Raw genomic sequence first — 19,291 nt, 5'->3', positions numbered from 1 at the left:
AGATGGGATCATTCTGAGCCATGGCAATGGTTTAATACCTTGTAGTGACATCTCTTTGGGGAATTGGATATACCCGTTTACAGGGTCCAAAACCCTAATAAGAGGAAAAGGGTATCCTGTTCTCAAGGGTGTCAGGTCTCAAACCTGGGAAAATGGCTGAGGTACCTATTTAACGTGTCAAAAAGGACCCGACTCTCCCAGCACCCTTCAGTTCCTACATGTTCCTGGGTATGACTGGCACCCCCACACTAAACTTCTCTAGCCCAGGGCCTAGGCTACCTTTCCTCCAGCTCCAGCTCCACCTCCCTATAAAATCCAGCCATTTTGTTTATCTGGCCCTTTTGCTCTACCCAGAATCTCCTTGATCAGTCATATGGCCCAGTCTGGCCATGTTCAATCTGAACTCTCCCAGATATCTCTTCCTCTGTCTATGTTCTCGCTTTTACCTACAATAAACCTTATCAAACACCATACCTCAAAGCTTTCATGTCCTTTCTTTTTTATTTCTCTTTTCATTCAAAGGGCTTCTTTTATTGTAAACATAAAAGTGTGTAAACTAACATCTACATTTCCATTAAATCTAGGGCTAACTACGTGTTGTTCTTTTTTCTTCATAAAGAGATTATGGTGTGGTACAATGGCCTATTAACAGCTATCAATAAACAAACCAAATGTTCCAAATCTGAAAAAGACAATTAGAAGAGAATTAAATTAGAGAGTGTTTGTGTTTTGGGGAGTGTAAGCTGTATCCCCAGCCTTCAGCTTTCCATTTAATTTTAGATATTGTAAAACTTTTTTTAGAAAAAGAAACAGGATAATTTGTGCTTTTGATGTTGGAAAATACTGCTTCTAAACCAAGTTTGAAGTCAGTTATAAAAGTTGAGTTCGTGAACACTAGATGGCGGCATTTATGAAAATTTTAATTTGAATAATCTGCACCAACACTTAAAAAAAATTAAAAATACCCTTGAAAAACCCTTCTTTCCCTTAATTTTTGTAATTGTTCAGTTTGTTTCTATTTTTAAAAAAGCGATGGAGACCATAAGCAAAGAGCCAGAAAGAAAGGTTGTAAGTCTCTTTACTGAGGGGACAAACACACACACACATACACACACACACACACCATTGGGCATTTACTGCTGAGTGCTGAGTACAGGAATCTCTGCATTTCTGTCCTTGAACCGTCCTTAGATGATTTCAGGGTAAAACACAGTGTAACAGGACTAATGATCAGGTAAGCTTGGCGAAGGAACCATACTATAAAACATTTGTTCTAAGTTCAGGTTGGCCTTCACAATTATTTGCCTAGAGAAGATTAAAGCCTTGTGCACGTTCCAAATTCTATCTTCCTACAGCCCAAAAACATAGGCCCTCTTGGGTCATACTTTAGACCAGAATGTGACATTTTACAATAACTAAAATCTTCTGACCTTTCATGGCATTTAAAAAAAAAGATTTATTTACTTTATGTATATGAGTATACTGTCACTGTCTTCAGACACACCAGAAGAGGGCATCAAATTCCATAACAAATGGTTGTGAACCACCATGTGGCTGCTAGGGTTTGAACTCAAGACCTCTGGAAGAGCAGTCACTGCTCTTAACCACTGAGCCATCTCTCCAGCCCTTCATGGCACTTTTAAGTGACTGAATTGAATTTAAAATTTAAAATTCACCTCCTTTTGAGTCTAGGATGAGATGTTAACCATTTTGCTTTATAGTTATTGAAACGACAAACGTTCCTTGATTACCATAAAGTAAACAACTTTGTGACTCTGTAATCCCTTCAGGGTAAAGTTAAATGTGACATTGAAATGATTTTATCTACAAAAGGAATCAAAATACATCCCAAGAAATGGACCCTTAACATTTAGAGAAATGATTTGATTATTTTGATTTAGTTAGTTTGAGAAAGACCAATAGAGTTAAATTCATTTATGATTCATTTGCCATTTAGAAATGATCAGCAACTTACTTTTGTAGATGAAGAATATGAATTTCATGTTTATTATCCCACAAGTCAGTGTTTGATAAGATTCAAGGGAAATGAAAAGGAAGAAATCAATTATACTATTTTTAAAAACTGTCCGTTGTGTTTAATGGCATCTGTGAGTATATCCGTGGTTGAACGAAAGTTAAAAATGTACAGTATTTAATGTAACAATTTTATTATCAAATCTTACACATATTTATATTTAACATAATGCATTGTTGTGTGTTTTTGTTTGCACCTCGAAGGTCGGGGTTTTGAGTGTTTATAATAATGTTTCATTCTGAAACACTGATAATAGTTGCATGGTTTGAAGTCTCTTTAGATTGTAGAAATACTTCATGAGTTTCGTGCTTTCAGTTTAAAAATCATGTTATAAACTAAAAATCTAAACCTTTCACGGTGAATTAATTTGAATATTAACTTTAAAAGTATATTTTTATCTACATGTGAGAATACAGAATTCAATTATAGATTTAATGGGTTTATAATATTTTAAATTAAGAAAATGGATAGAAAACTCTAATTATAAAATTGTGAGTAAATGCTAATTGTTGTTGTATTTGTGTATGTGTGTATGTTTATGTGCTTGTGTATGTATATATGTATCAATATAGGAAAGGAATATTGTAATCAATTATTTATTTTAAAACATTTAAGATATCCAATGGCTTGTCATTTATGAATATCAGGCTTTGCTTTAATCTAGAAGATAAAAATATCCTGTTAGTACATGAGATTATTATCAGTCTGTTAGTGACACCCAGTTAATTGATATATATTAAATTGATATGTATTGAATATAGAAAAATCTGTGATATATAAATATTACATGTATAGTGGAATGTGTATAGGAAATATTTAAACTCTTTATCTGTTTTGATCCAAACCTTTCTGAAATTTCTCTGAAGAAAATAATCAAATTATATATATATATATACTATTTTATTTATTGAATATTTCTATTATTTATTATAAGAAATGGTGGAAAATGACTTGAATGTTCATCATTATGGGGAGAGAAATATTGCTAAATTTATACAGTCACATTTTACGGTTTAAAAGAATATTTATAAGCTAGTGATAATATATATATAGGTAGTTTGCAGCACTCCATTTTGCTCCCAGATATCTAGATATATGCAGGTCATTCTATATCCACTTCAATCCCTATAGCTCTCAAATGAGAGATGCAGAAACCTGATATTTTTATTAACAGGCTGCAAGCCTAAACTGGGCAGATTCTGAGCTACTCTAAACTACATCACAGCCGTGTTATTTGCCAACTGAGTCTTGCTCTGCTCCATGTATGTCCTCACCATGGGTGTCCATACCCACTAAATCATAAGTACTCTTTGAAACTGTAAAATGTGTTTTTGTCTGAATTTAGTAATTTTTGTATTCCCTTAATGATGAGCATTCAAGTCATTTTCTATCATTCCTTATAATAAATAATAGAAATATACAATAGTATATACAAAATTTGAATATTTCTTTCAGTGTAGTTTCAGAAAAGTTTGGATCAAAACAGATCAAAATTTTAAATATTTCCTATAATATTCCATATCACTTTACAGAAATCACATGTATTTTCTTTTCCAGAAATTGTATGTATACTTTTTTATTTTTTTTAGATTTATTTATTTTATTTATATGTTAGTACACTGTAGTTCTCTTCAGACACTTCAGAAGAGAGCATCAGATCCCATTACAGATGGTTGTGAGCCACCATGTGGTTGCTGGGAATTGAACTCAGGACCTCTGGAAGAGCAGTCAGTGCTCTTAACCGCTGAGCCATCTCTCCAGCCCTATACTTTTATTTTTATCAAGAACATGTCGAATAGCTTATTATAAGGCAAATACATACACATTCACACACATAAGTTAGCAATTTTTAGCATGTGTACTTTAAAACATCTTAAATGTAATATGTAAATCTTAATAAATATAAAAATATAAAGCATTCATTGTCACTTCAGGTTTCACTACTGTGATACGGTGTGATGGGGATCATTAGCTCACATCTGCATCCTTTGTGCCACTGTAATGCTCTGAGTGTTTATGCACCTCTTTGAAATGAAAATACAAAAAGCATCTAATTCTAAACAATGTGATTGTCGTGTAACTACCAATCAGTTTAAAGGCAGCTTAGCTCTTTTGGTTAAATATGAATAATACATAAAAGGATTCTGTGAAAGGAAAGAAGTACCTGGAGGGGAGGAAGCGTGCTACTCATGGAGGTTTTATTTTTTTTTTATTTTATTTATGAAAATGAGGTGAGCTTTCAAGTATTTTGCTCTCCGTTTATTCCCTTGACTAAATTTTGTTTTCATGGTTATTTGGTTAACGTTGGCATTTTTAATACTTGTCTTTGCACTTATTTCAAAGCCTTCTCCTTTTTTGCTTCATGTGCTGTGAGTTGATTTATCGGCCAAGAATCATTTCACAGTATAATATACTGATCATAAATCCATGTCTTATCATATACCTATGGTTTTTGGAGAGTTTCTCGTGAGTATGAAAGACATACACACACACACACACACACACACACACAAGCACACACACTCACACTCACACACTCACACACACACACTCACACAAGCACACACACTACACACACACACTCACACAAGCACACACACACAAGCACACACACACAAGCACACACACACAAGCATACACATACACACAAGCTTACACACATGTACACACACTCAAGCACACACACTCACACTCACACAAGCACACACACACTCACACAAGCATACACACACACTCACACAAGCACACACACACTCACACTCACACAAGCACACAACTCACACTCATACAAGCACACACACTCACACAACCATACACACATACTCACACATACACACTCACACCTCACACTCACACTAGCACACACACACTCACACAAGCACACACACACTCACACAACCATACACACGCACACTCACACCTCACACTCACACAAGCACACACACACTCACACAAGCACACACACACAAGCACACACTCACACAAGCACACACTCACACAAGCACACACTCACACAAGCACACACACAAGCATACACATACACACAAGCTTACACACACGCACACACACTCAAGCACACACACTCACACTCACACAAGCACACACACACACACTCACACAAGCATACACACACTCACACAAGCACACACACTCACACTCACACAAGCACACAACTCACACTCATACAAGCACACACACTCACACAACCATACACACACACTCACACACACTCACACCTCACACTCACACAAGCACACACACACTCATACAAGCACACACACAAGGACACACTCACACACTCACACAAGCACACACACAAGCACACACTCACACAAGCACACACTCACACAAGCACACACACACTCACACACCTCATACTCACACAAGCACACTCACTCAAGCACACACACACACTCACACAAGCACACACACACACTCACACAGGCACACACACACTCACACAAGCACACACACACACTTATAATATTTTAGCAATACTTTCCATTGTGAAGCAGCAAGCAAAAACCTGAAAAAGCAAGACTTGCCCGACTTGACCTGGTGATGGACATTTGTATCTTCCTGACGTTTGCTACTGAATACTTACACATAAAAGAGAAGTGGGAACACCCATTTGAATACCAGAAGTTAATAAAAATAAACATTTTAAACTAACCATAAAATATTTATATGAAACTTGCATCAAACATATGAATATACTTCATGTGGCATTTTATATGTCAAAATATGTGGGATTTATATTACATATATTGTACATAATATTAACATTATTTATGATGTAACATCCTATGTTGTTATTAGATCTCTTTTTAGTTGAAAACATGTGTTAATTTCAAGAGAAAACATGGAGAAGGCACTTTATTTTAAGCTAAATCTATGGGCAATTCAAAAGTCTTTCTTTTTACTATAAAGCCTGAAATTTTACATAGTCCCTTGACTAGGCTGTGGGATATTCATAAACTAATAAAACATTATTTCTGGTGAGTCCATGGAGGCATTTCTAGGAGGGATGAACATTGGAATGTGGATTGAGTAAGGGGACCCACATACAATGATAAAGTATACAGTTTATTTAGTCCCTCACTCATCAAAGATAGAATAAAACAGAAAGAGGAAAAGGTGATTTCACTCCTGTGCTTTTGAGCTAGAATTGTCTGCCCCTTTCCTGCTCTTGAGCATGAAGCCTTTGGTCTAAGACCTCCAGTCTTCAGGGTTTGGAACCAACCATTCCTCAAGTCTCAGTCAAGGAACTAGAGATTTAATGCAAGAGTTTCCCTGGTTGCCATGTCTGTACTGAGGCTGAATTATGCTACTGACTTTCTTCATTCAGTGTATAGGCAACAGACTAAGAATAGATCAAGGAAACATCATGACTTTTCCAATCATGTGAATAAATTCCTATGAAAAACTATCACCTCTTTTTTTTTGGTTTATCTGTGAAAACTAATGCATACCTAAAATTGTCTTCATTTTGTTGTAATGCCTTCCATTAGTGTAAGATCTCTTCATTGTCTCTGGTATTCTTATTGCAGAAGGAGAAACTAAGGGATTAGATGTGACATGGACCGAAATGTCCAAAGATCAGTTAAGATTGAAGTTTATTTCCTCAAATAAAAAAAGGAGACATATCACAAGATAGGAGTAAACTGATTTTGCTCTCTTGAGGGTTAGGAAATCAGATCTGTCTTGTGCACACAGAGAAGACAATTAAATCTATCAGACTAGCTAGTAACATTACTCAAAATATTATAGCTATCACCCCTGACTCGAAGCCAAATATGTCAATCTTTGCCTAAGTGGGAAACAATTATTGAAGTATTTACGGGGTGTGAATGTCCCCCAAGTTTATTTAAACGAAATAGTGTTTGCTTTATAAGAACTGTTCCTGATGCCCCATGCTTACCATTTTCTTTGATGATTCCCTGCCTTATTTGGGGCTTAAAAATAAATCAATTAAATTAATTGTCTTGAAATAGTACCTCTTGGACAAATGTGCCTATTTGTCAAGCATTGACCTGGTGCCCAGAAGGAAATAGTTCCCATGTTTCCTCTTTGATTTTTGAAATACAACACACTGGTGACAATAGTTCAGGATATACATGTTTTAGTTAAGGATTCTCTTGCTGTGATGAAACATTATAGCCCAAAACAACTTGGGGAAGAAAGGGATTTTTTTTTCCATTTTGTAGCTTATAGTTCGTCACCCAGAGGTGCCAGGATGTCAGGAGTCTGGAGGCAGGTGCTGATGCAGAGGCCATATGACGTGTTGCTTTCTGATTGGTTCCTCGTCCCTTGTTCAGCTGCTTCCTAACGCACCCCAGAAGCGGCTGCCCCGAGATCGCACGCCCCACGATGGGTCCGCCCTTCCACATCAATCACTAAGGAAATGTCCCTCTGGCTTTCCTGAGGCCAATCGTATGGAGGCTTCTTCTCAATTGTGGCTCCCTTGTTCTTCTCAATAGGCTCCCTCGTCTCACATAGCTCTAGGTTTTTGTCAGGTTGGCCAAACAAATGAACACACACTAGGCACAATAATATTACAACATGTACCTTACTCTGTACTGTGAACACAGTTGCCTTCAAGAGGAAACTCAATTTTGTTCAGGTTTCCAATTGACTTTCTAAAAAGATACATCAGCTGTCTTTTTTATAGATTATATTTTTCTTTTTAGAGATTCCAGCTGGAGAAAACGAGTTAAGTTTCACACTGGAATTACTTTCATTTGCATAATTAATAAGGAATGGGGAACCCGAATGCTCCAAAAATCTTAAAATTTTAGATCCACTTAAAAATCTCTCAATCTTTGAAGTTTTCACTCAAGGAAGCTCAACCAGTCAAAGTGCAAACATTTCAAAAATTATAAACGAGAATCCTTGGGCAGAGCTGATCTCAAGCACTGTTTGTAAGGGCCTCTCAGTTTGTGACTTCATCTCTGAAAAGCTGCAGTAGGGGTGGGGTGCCTGCGTATCCCTTGTCAGGCCACACAGAAAGATATAAAGCTGCTAAAGTTGCTAGTGAAACGTTCTCAGCTTTTACCAATTTCTTCTCCAAACACCTAGTATGCATTGCTCCTAAATATCAGCTAAAAACAACCTTTCCCCTGCTCAGAGTGGGTTTAAAAGTAACTGGACATTATCATCTGTTAAGCATGGTTCTAGATTCTTCTTTTCTACATTAACTTCTGAGGCCTCTGTTCAGTCAAGAATTTCACTCCTTTGAATGTAGCTTATTTCATCATCATTATTAAAGTCTCTTCCAGTGTAGTCACTTTGTTCATAAAAAAAAAATCAAGAACTTACTGCTAGGAAGAAAGCTACTCATGTGTACTGTAACAGACTCTGGGTGAACGTGTACACCTGATCTGTTTGTGGCAGAAAAAATATTGTAAAAATAAGGAGAATGTTCTTAATTCTTCCTATGCTTTATAAAAAGGCAGTCAAAGGGAGCTAAAAAAACAAAGTTTTTTTTCTTTTTTCCTTTTTCTTCTTTTTAGTTTTGTGTTAGGCTAAAAGTTCAGGAAGGCTGTGACTTGTCATATTAGAGACAGCTATGCTATTCTCCGCAGTGACAAGCATTCTGAAGGAAGAGGTAGAAAATTACTCAGCAAGGCAGCAAAGGTCAAGTTCAGGGTGGGAGTCTGCTGAAGCCTTCAAATAGAGAAAAGGCTTAAGAAAGGAATGAGAGAACTGTTCCTGACATCAGCAGGAGCATTCCAGGGATAGCTCAGACAGCATCTGCATAGGTCCCAAGGTTACTGGGATCTTGACTTGCCGCAGGAGGGAAGACAATGTGGAAGAGACCACATTGCTGCAGAGTGTAGAGGTGGGAATGAGTAAGTCAGAGTGAACAAAGACAACAGCTGCGTAGGTTGTAGCGAGGCATTTGCGTAGTGTAAATTAATGAAAATGTCATCGGCAGCTTGCGTATCTTTGTATAGATCATACAAATTGGTGTGTGTGTGTGTGTGTGTGTGTGTGTGTGAGTGTGTGTGTTTTCATGTGTTATACACAAAGAACTGTTTCCATTTTAGCCAGAGTTTTAGAACTGATCAAACTTCTCTTTCTAGAGCTTCATAATATATTGGAGAAATCAGTCCATTAAATCAACCGTTCAAGTCATCTGTCATCCACTTTACCTACACTATTTCACTGTAGCCAAATGTACTCAGCCTGTAATCAAGCCTGGTAATGTGTTAATCCACAAGGACACAGGCATAACCTGGCCTATTTCATTTCTTTGTTGATTTTGCTTGGCTTTCTTGGAATTTTGAGACAGGATCTTGTGTATTCCAGTATAGCTTCAAATTTCCTATGCATCTGAGGCTGATTTTGAATTCCTGGTCCTTCTGCCTCAACTTTCTGAGCTCTTGCATTAGAGGTATGTATTTTGCCTGGCTGACTTGTTGTGTTTTGCACCCTCAACACAGAGCACAATGGCTGGTACATAGTAGGTGGTCAGAATTATGAATGGAAGGGACTCAAAAGGGAAGAAGTATAGCTGATCAGGAGAAAGCTGTGGTGTCTGTCTTCTAGGAATAAAATCCCTGGAGCTAAAATGTACTGCTTGCTGTCTCTTACGGTTCATCTTGTGAAATGACTCCGAGCTTATCTAATCTTTATTTCTCTCTGAATAAATCATTTGCCACAGTTACTGAAGAGCTGTTTGTACAAACCCCGAGTTTCTGATCACACACTATCCTGGACATCCCAGGTGGGAGATTGCATCAGCCATCCAGCTTATTGGGGACACCCAGGACCTCATAAACACAGAATTGACATGACAGGCTTTGTGGAAATGCCTGCTTGTGTAATAAGTGTCTGTTGTAAGGAGCATGGGTGACAGCAGTAAAACCAAGGACACTAAGAATGTCAAGATAGGATAGATAGTGTCACAGCACATTGTGGGCTGTGTGGGGAGCAGACAAAGAGAACTGGGGGACTGCTGGAGAAGGGCTGCAAACTGAGAACTTGTCCTAATAAGCAACCAGAGGAATGGGCTATGTATATCAATCGTCAACTGCCATCTTTAAGAATCTAAATGTTAAGAAGATTTCTCCTATCCTAAACATGCCCCGTGGAGTTGTAAAATCTTGTAATAAGAATTTTGTAATAAATCAGTGTGGGTTTATAAGTTTTTCTCATCTAGAGCATTTAATAAGGTAATATTAAGACCATCAAACAACAAACCCCTTCTTTCTGCTTATACTGCGTAAACACTGCTCATTTGGACATGAAATTCAGACCTGCAAACAGGAAGAAGAATGGAGCTGTTATCCACTATTTCCGAAGAATTCGGTGAAAATAGAAGAAACCGAAGCAGGATAGCCATTCCACACAATTCAGAAAAACGAAACTGTTAGCCTATGATCCATACATACCAGGCGACATGCAAATGCCCTGCTACCCCACCTAAACCATGAGGAAGTGCAAGAGTTTCTGAGCCAAGTATGGATTCAAATAGAGCCTCGCCTCTTCTTTTGCTGCTTGCTTTACCTCTAATTCCACACCTATAAAATGCACAACTAACGTTCAAGGACTGTTCTAAAAATCAGAATATTATTTTTCTCTAAGAAGTAAGTGTTAAATCATGGATCTTTCCTTCTTTCTCTGATATCTTAGGAATTCATAACCCTAAAGTGCCAACACCCCCCTCCTGCCTGAGTTTCTTTACTTAAGAATTGGTCTGTAGACAGTTTTCCTTGAAAGTTTATGCCTTGGACCTCTTAGACATCTTCTCGGTGACAGGACCGTGGTAGCTCTTCACTCAGACTATAGTGTCTAGAAACATCAATAAATGTTTGGCTTGTGTTCAATGAATGGACATACTTATGATGACTTCTTCAATTCTAGACTCAAGAGAATGTCTCCTTCCCCACTAAACCTGCCAGCAGAAAAGGCCAAGCAAAGCATTAGTGTTAGTAGTAATTAAAAAGGGTAAACACTCCTCAACGTTCACCTGGGAGACACCACAGACTCCTCTCTAGGAAGTGCCAGTCATATCATGTGACATTTTCAAACATGAAATTTAATTTTATTATGTTGATTAAGCTTCAGGGCTATAGGAAAGAACCTAAAATTGAAATCAGAAGAATTAAAAACAAATTGAATGATTTAGCACACTATAGTCCATGTTATAAGATAGATGTGAGATACAGTGAAGCCTAATGGAAGATATCTGAAATCCACCAAAATATATATGCCTTAGAAAAACCTGAATTAAAATTTCTACACCCTCTGCGTTCAACACATTTTTAAAATTTTTAAATCATCTTTGACTTTCATCTCTTTAAATATACAAAGTGTTCTGTGTCCCTTGAACGATAGCAACAGGTAGAATATCTGAAATATTTAATAGCAATGGTTACGTTTAGGCTTACAAACGTATTAGCACCAAAAAATAATACCATTTACATAGCAACATTGAAGCAGGCTTGCGGTATTTTCAGGTAGTAGGAGGGGAGAACGATCACCTGTCTCCTTCTCTTTCTGATCTTCATATTGCTCAAACAGAGGAAAACCTAACCTAAAATAGATGCTGTTGTGAGTGTAAAGTGTGGGACTTTGGCTATTTTTTCTTTCTTAACTTGTGGGAATTATTCCCATCTCTAAGTGTAAAATATAATGTCTCCTACATTGACACTGAAGCTAGCAGCATGTTTAAAAGCATTTATCTGCATCCCCCAATTAATTAGGAACTGTATAAGACACTTGACAGACTCTGTCCTGTTTTTTAAAGACTATATATTTATATTTTCAGTGTAATTGCTCCGAGCTTTCAACATATGATTCCCTATCTATTTATACTAAATAAGAATGACCAATGCCTTGTTATTGATATGACAAACAGGGAATTATAAATATATACAATGACTGGAGAAGAGATCACTCAAGGAAAACAACTCGACTCAGATAAGAATATTTGGAATAAACATGAAGCTACCCTTTTGAGATTGTTTTTGGCTTTGGTATGGGGAGAAGAAACCCTGGAGTAAGTCTTCGCTGTTCTCTTGGAACTTGTGGTTCTACCACATTAAGGCATATCCTTTATGAATCCTATAGCTGAAGATGTAGAATATTATTCAAGCCTCCTCAGTCATGATATGGGCCACACCTTCCTTTCGTATCTCCAACACATAAATTTACTGATGCCCTTTTTTAGTGCATTATGCCAGATGTCTAATACACTAAGCATCGGTAATTTAGGTTGGGGCATGATGCTGAAAATCAAGGGCCATGTGAGGGTTTATTGTCCATTATGACTGATTTCTTGACTTCCTAAAAGTATTTCATGTACATGCAAGGGAGTGGCCTGATATATATCACAGAAACCCTATGAAATGGTATTGATTCAGAAAGTACTCCTTATTTGTAAATTGAGAGGGCCATTTCTGGAATGAAATCTGGATTAAAATATGTACCATAATATGTAGAATGCATAGAGACCGTTTTAATTATGAAACACTTGGTTTTCTCTATTGCTATTACTGGTTGCCCCTTTACAGATTTAAAATACCGCCGAGCTTCTTTTCTTAACTATTTACTTTTATCATGAGGGGAATTTGCAGTGTCTGGAGTAGTAGAGGAAGTACCTAGCAGGTTTCAAGCAAGAGGAGAAACAGATGAGTTGGAACAGATCTGGATTAGGCAGATAGAATCTCTTCTGGGATAAAGTCTTAATCCTGTGAGATAGGAAGGCCAGCACCACATCTACCTTGTAAATAAGGGGACTCAGAAACAGAAATCATCCCAGGGAGAATGGCCAGATGCTGGCTAGCAAGAATCTGGAAAGGAGTCAGCCACATGCGATAAGAGGAAAGGGAGGCGGATCTGGCTGTGATAACAGTGGGAGAAGTCTAAGTTTGCTGGGTTCACGGAGGAAAATCCAGCCACGTAATCCAAGGTGACAGTGTGCAGGCAAGGCCTGTGCTCTGTAGGCAAAGTGACTGGAAACTGGAGACTTTCCCAGTTTAGAGATTGTAAACAGAGATTGTCTAAACTGACTCATGGCACAGGCCAAGCCCAAACTGATGACTGCCTCTTGTCCTCCATATCATTTACTGGTGTCACCGAAGAGAAGCACTCAATGGAGCACAGAAGTTAAGTGGATAAACCCTAGAAAAAGATGTGATGTTCTTGTCTGTGTGACGATACATCTTTCTTGGAGACTTCACTCATATGCTAGCACCCAGCTTTGTTTCCTTGGAATAACTGTATGAAATTTAGTAAGTTTTTTTTTTAATTAAGCCCTTCGTTCACACCCTGTATCCAGTAGTATCCATAGTCACAATAATGGAGGTCTATACTAAAGCAAGTTACAATATTTTTAAACACACACACACCTCAGATTGTGTACCCATATTATTTTATTTTATTTTTAATTTGTTAGTAAATTATTTAATTCTGGATTCTTGCAAGCTAGGACAGTCATTCTTCCCAAGAATAACAGTCCAAAAATTCTATCCACACAATTTTCACCAGGAGTAACTCTGGTTCGCATTCAGCACGTTCCAAAAGTCAAATCTATCTTCAAGTGATGAGAAATTTGTCTATCAGTGATATTCTATACAGGATAAGTCAGGAAAGCTTACTGACTTGTTTTTATTGGTGAGTTACAGATATACAAGAAATGTATAGAGAAGGTGCCTCGTGTTGTGACATACAGGATTAAAAGAATAATACAAAGAAGGCTACAATCTGGCTGTTACAGGCATTCCATAGGAACCAAACAAGTATAGCCTTTTGAAAAAATATATTTCATTAAACTATTAGCATTCTTTCTGAATCCTCATGGTTACTTCTCTCTATGCCCATCAAAGTGCATATACAATGTCTGAATATTTTCCTTTGGTTCATCCATAGCCTTCTTTTTTAAAGTATTTCAATATATGCTTCACATTATTCAAGAACTTTTGCAGACTTGAAGCAAATTCATTGATCATTTTGAATCGCAACTCTAACAGCTTTAACAATTCATAAATTAGCACTTAACTGTTCTCAAATTATGTCTCATCAATCAATTTTACTTAATTTATAAAATATGTATCCAATGGCAAGCTGAATTTAGATAGGTGCTCCTGCCATTTGAGTTGTTCTTTGAAGAGATACATCAAAATTTTATAGGCAGAGTATTATCGTGTTATAGCACAAAACAAAGCTTATTACAATATAGGAATATTGGAAGCAATTACTCCTTAAACAATCTATTTCAATGACATATCTGGAGTCTTCATTAAATTAACCAAATTTACCAAAGAGAGGACAGGCATTAAATAGAATTCAGATAAGCTTTGTAATTGATGCAAAAATAACTTTATAGAAAATGAGGGAATCTAAAAAGATTTAGATAGTTTGTATCTTGAAATTATTTATTATACAATGACAAATATACAATTATATATCATAGAATATTATACAATTCTGTCAATACTTTTTCCCCTTCTAAATAATAAATAAAAGGGCTAGAGAGATAGCTCTGTGGTCAAGAGTTTGTATTATTTCTCTTTTAGAGGATCTTGGTCTGTTCTCAGCACCCTGACAGGGAGCCCACAGTAGCTCCAGGGTATCCAACACCCTCTTCTGTCCAACAGAAGGTTATCTACTCATATGAAAATACCTTCTACTTAAATTAATAAAAATAATCTATAAAAGTACACAGATCAAGCTAATTCAGCAATTTCAGTGGGTATCATTAATTATACATGTAGATGTGAAGTTATGATGTTTCTGCATAGTTAAGTGTGCATCTAAATTCAATTTAAAATATTCCTGAAGAGATAAAAGCTAGAGGAGTGTATATGACCACCTTTCTCAATTACATGCACGCATTTTTATAAAAAGCCTGCCATTTTATTGTGCAATACCCATTCTGTAGTAAACACTGTTCAGAATGCATTTTTATAATATTGTGTAGAGATTCACATGATCTGCTGCAACAACACTTTTATTCTCAAACATTGAAGAGTGCACAGAGATGATTATATCTGTCTGCTTGACTCAGTGTTCTGAATACACGGCTAGAAATGGAGAATGATGAAATAATATGTGATAGCAAAGCCCTACTGGCATAGAAAGTGCCAATTCACACGTTCCGGTTCCATTTGCATCTAAGAGAAACACACTTTAAGATAATTTCTCTCTTAAGTTGTTAACACTGAAGTTATTTTCTATAAGCCCCAGGGGACACTTCTTGTTAGCAACTAAACGAATGTCCTTGCTCTAATGTTAAATCCATTTCTTGAACAAGTTGTGCCAAAATGCTTACCAAAATTAATCCGGAGTATAAAAACATCGTGGCACCTGCTAAACTGAAAACAGTCTGAGTAATTTATTATTTTTTAATTTCATGCCAAAAAATTCAGATAAATAAAATGCAATTAAGATCAGATGCAAAACATATATCCTAATATTCAGATTTTAACTGGATCTGTAGGAATATAGAAGTGCTTCTATTTCTTGATGAGATTTCCACTGTCAGATTCCAAAATACCTATATTTGTGGAAAACAACAAGCAACAGAGCCGTCAGCAGCAGCAACAGTAACAAAAAATCAAACCAAAACGCTCAATTCAAGTGCCACACATCTAACTGGATTTTAATATTTGAGACTTTGAGAAGAATGACAATTTTCAGTATAGAAGCATTTTCAAAATTTACTCCAGAGAAACTGACAGTGACGGAGTTCAGTTGATGAGGAAGCCGGGTTTGGTAAACCAGCCCAGCACCGAAGGACTTGCTGCTTCATTTCTACAAGGCTCCAGGGAAACTCCTGGAGTCAGACACCCTGAAATGAGGCGCTTCCTGAAACAAGGCACAGCAGGAATTGAGTAGGCATGCAGTGATGTTTGAGCAAAAAAGGAGATGAGTGTGTTGTGAACACCTCCTGACATTTATTATAATTCAGGTATAAATCAACTCATTCACAAGGTTTCAGAAAGTCATAGTTTTTTTTAAATATTTCTCTTGAAAGAATTACGATGAAAGTTTCACAACTTGAATTCACAAATCAAACTGGTATGAGTGAACAGCGTTGAATATCTCTGTGTGGGGTTCACCTCACTTCTCCATCTTTCCTTTCCTTTCTCCCTCATTTTTCACCCTTTCACGGTTTGGAAATCCTGCACCATGGAGTAAGTCCACTGCTGCTGAGCTTACTGTTTCAGTGGCCTTATGGGTAATGACTGTACCAAGGACCTCTCGTTTCCTTTGTATATATATATATATATATATATATATATAGAGAGAGAGAGAGAGAGAGAGAGAGAGAGTGAGAGTGAGAGAGAGAGAGAGAGAGAGAGAGAGAGAGAGAGAGAGAGAGAGAGAGACTGAAGGGGAGGGATAGAAAAAGGAGAAGGGGGAGAAGAAAAAATAGAGAGAGCTGAAAGAGGGGAGGGAGAGAACAGGAGAGAAAGGAGAGACACTTCTGCCCTTCTGATAGTTCAGCTCTGAGCATTTATGCCACCTTGGTAGACAGTTAGAGCAGAAGGTTGTTTCCATACCTGGCCCAGTGCAGTCTGTGAACACCTGAACAATGTCATGATTTTGTGACCACGCAACATTGCAGGAATATGCACCAGAGCCACAGCTCCCTGAGCACGTGGCTGAGCCTCTAATATGGGAGAGTCAGCTGATTCAAAGGCAGGGGCTGGTTCATGGTTTTGTTTCCACCGAAGCCTCTGACTTTGTCTGTTTGTGGGCCAATGTGTTTTATTTCACTTCTTGGTATCTTACTGTGCCAAAAACACGACAGTCTGAATGTGTAAGGATGAAATTTTATCAACACTATCTTTTGTGTCACTGTAATTAGAGTATATTCTAATATAGTATAGATCTATAAAATGATCAAATGGCTTACAATAGTGAAAACCGTGGTGCAATCCAGCTGTTCTTCACTGTTGAACTGTCCCCGCCAGCGGGGATCCAGTTATTCAGGGTTCCGAAGGGGTGCTACCCTTGGACCTAATGAGGGGCGAGAGAAGAAGGATACCAAGCAAAGTTCTGTTGTCTAGGTCTCATTTATTGAGAGAAATGTACAGCATTTAAAGCTCTGAGGCAGGAATAGAAGCGGGAACTGAAGCTTAGGGTGGGGGAGTTTGGGAAGTGCCCAAGGATATAAGGTGAATCACTACACTGCAAGATATCCTCCTATAACAAAGAGGCAACAGTCTTCTGGGGACATGTTCTTTGAAAAGGTTGAACCCTTCACAGGAATCTGCTCAGGGACATCCGGTGTTTTGCTCAGGCTGAAACATCCTGTCATTGCTCCCAGGGTCTTCCTGGGAGAGGCTTTAGTTCAACAATCTCATGTCTGTATGGCGGTCATTTCAAGGTTGAACCTCTGTGGCCATGCAGCTAAGAGTCACGTAGCCACCTTGAGCTATGCAGTCACAAAGCGGCCAGGCCCAAATCCAATATGGCTCACTACATTGAACGGGTGCTGGTGTCAAGCTCTTGGACTTTCTAGCATCTAGAAGTATGGACTAGATAAATCTTACATTTTTATTAATTATTCAATCTATTTAGTTTATGTTAGTATTTAGTTATGACAACACAAAGATACATTGGGGCAAATGCAGTGTGGTACCTTGGAATTACTCAATAATTATCTATTGGTAAATTGCTTTGACCTCCTAAATGGAGAGGTGATGTTGCTTGGATTCTCGTAATTAGTATGTAGCAAATGTTTATTAGGAAATCAAAGTATTTGGAGCCTTTAATCATTTTATATCATGCTCATTTTCTTCATAAAAGTTATTTCTAATATTAAAACATTTAGTTACACTTCATGTTTTTATTTTTTGTTTGTTTCGTTTCCATCTCTTTTTTCTTTTCTGAAATAAGAAAGCTAAGAAACAGGCTAATTAATAGATAGCCCCAAATAAAATAAGTAGTACATAAATATCATGATATAAGTGGACACTATTGGCCCTAGGTAAAATATCACTGCCTTATAAAACCCTAATCATTTATTCATTTTATAGAACCTTGGTGGTTCCACATACCCTGCCCTGAACTCCTTCTGATAACGCTTTGCAAAGAGTTCATGTTTCTTAGTCCAACCTAGATCCAGGATGGAGCCAAAAAATTTACTGTACACATTGCCTAGAGTAACAATCCTCAAATTTGGAAAGCTTGAAACCCCTTTGTTTCATCACGTCAATTGTTAATCCCATAATTTTGTTCCTCCTTCTAAGTAGGACTGAAGCATCCACACTTTGGTTTTCCTTCTTCTTGAGCTTCATGTAGTCAGTGAGTTGTATCATGGATATTCCAAACTTTTTTCCTAATATCCACTGAGCAGTGAGTGCATATCATGTATTTTCTTTTGGAACTAGGTTACCTCACTCAGGATGATATTTTCTACTTCCAACCATTTGCCTAAGAATTTCATGAAGTCATTGTTTTAGCTGAGTACTACTCCATTGTGTAAATGTGCCATATTTTGTATCCATTCCTCCAGTGAAGGGCATCTGGGTTCTTTGCAGCTTCTGCCTATTATAAATAAGGCTGCTATGAACATAGTGGAGCATATGTTCTTATTACATGTTGGAGCATCTTTTTGGTATATGCCCAGGAGTGGAATAGCTGGGCCCTCAGGTAGTACTGTCTAATTTTCTGAGGACCCTCCAGACTGATTTCCAAAGTGGTTGTGCCAACTTGCAATCTCACCAACAATGGAGAAATATTCCTCTTTCTCCACATCCTTGCCAGCATCTGCTGTCACCTGAGTTTTTTATCTTAACCATTCTGACTGGTGTGAGGTGGAATCTCAGAGTCACTTTGATTTGCATTTCCCTGATAACAAAGAATGTTGACCATTTCTTTAGGTGCTTCTCTGCCATTTGATATTTCTCAGTTGAGAATTCTTTGTTTAGCTCTGTACCCCATTTTTAATAGGGTTATTTGATTCTCTGGAATCTAACTTCTTGAGTTCTTTGTACATATTGGATATTATTGCTCTACAGGATGTAGGATTGGTAAAGATCTTTTCCCAATCTGTGGGTTGCCATTTTCTCCTGATGACAGTGTTCTTTGCCTTACAGAAGCTTTTCAATTTTATAAGATCTTATTTGTCTATAGTTGTTCTTAAAACCTGGGCCGGGGCTGGGGATTTAGCTCAGTGGTAGAGCGCTTACCTAGGAAGCGCAAGGCCCTGGGTTCGGTCCCCAGCTCCGAAAAAAAGAACCAAAAAAAAAAAAAACCTGGGCCAAGGGTGTTCTGTTCAGGAAATATTTCCCTGTG

Source organism: Rattus norvegicus, chromosome 14 (genome assembly GCF_021556685.1).
Source record: "Rattus norvegicus strain SHRSP/BbbUtx chromosome 14, alternate assembly SHRSP_T2T, whole genome shotgun sequence".
Lineage (NCBI taxonomy): Eukaryota > Metazoa > Chordata > Mammalia > Rodentia > Muridae > Rattus > Rattus norvegicus.
Note: the sequence above shows the minus strand (reverse complement) of the source record.